This window comes from Arabidopsis lyrata (assembly GCF_000004255.2).
Source record: "Arabidopsis lyrata subsp. lyrata unplaced genomic scaffold ARALYscaffold_8, whole genome shotgun sequence".
In the NCBI taxonomy this organism is placed as follows: domain Eukaryota; kingdom Viridiplantae; phylum Streptophyta; class Magnoliopsida; order Brassicales; family Brassicaceae; genus Arabidopsis; species Arabidopsis lyrata.
In genome coordinates, this window is record NW_003302548.1 from 2,871,607 (window position 1) to 2,872,504 (window position 898).

At 31.3% G+C, this 898-nt stretch overlaps 1 protein-coding gene across 1 annotated transcript in view; it reads right to left on the reverse strand.

Moving 5' to 3' along the window:
- Window positions 1-898, reverse strand: part of LOC9299615 (disease resistance protein LAZ5) — a 25,490-nt gene that overhangs the window by 7,696 nt on the left and 16,896 nt on the right.

Here is an 898-nt window from a genome sequence, read left to right on the forward strand (position 1 = left end):
CACATAAATAATGTCAGCCAAAAACTGAAACAGTCTTAAATAATAAATCACAAATCGGAAAGTTTCAAGGATCGGATTTAGTATATTAGAAACATGAGGTACGTATCATATTAACTAGCAATTGGCATTTAGGTTAAATCTTCTTGTTAAGTTATCAAAACCTTTGACCCAATCTCATTCAATTTATGAACGGTAAAATAATAAGAAGCACCATAAACAAAATCCAGTTGGTTTTAGCCCTCTGAATTTGTTAAATTAAAATTTCCATATGGCGAAGAAAATATATTATAAAAAAAAACGTGATCATTTTAACCATATATTATTAGTTTGGATTTCGGATTCGCTTTGGATCGATTTGTCCGGATTGAACACATCTACTTATTTTCTTCACTACCCAATCCATTTGTCCTATGTAAATTTTTTGTACTTTATCTATTCAGAAGACAAATTAGCTGTTTTAAAATAATAAAAAAAATCTTCTTAGGAAACAATGTCCAAAATATAATCAGTAATGTGATCATTGCCAAAAAGCATATCTAACCATAAAGACCAAAATGCAATACAAAGATCATCAATGTCCATGAAACGAAGTTGTATAATCTTCAATGTCCTCCAAGAAAACTAAGATTAAAGTCTAATTGCGATTTTCACGAGAAAAATAAGTCAATGAAACAACGGTCATGTGCTTAGCAGCATAATCATCTACATGTCAAACAATGATAACTTGACATGTGGGAGAAAGCTTTGTTGATGTAAGAAGCTTCTTGCAGCTCTCTAGCTCTAAAGAAGAAGAATCTGTGAAACTTAGAGTCAGTTTCTTGAGGATTGCTGAATTCTCAAGAAAGTAATTCACTAGTTTAACCCCAGTTTCATCTCTTATCATCCCCTTCTTAATCTC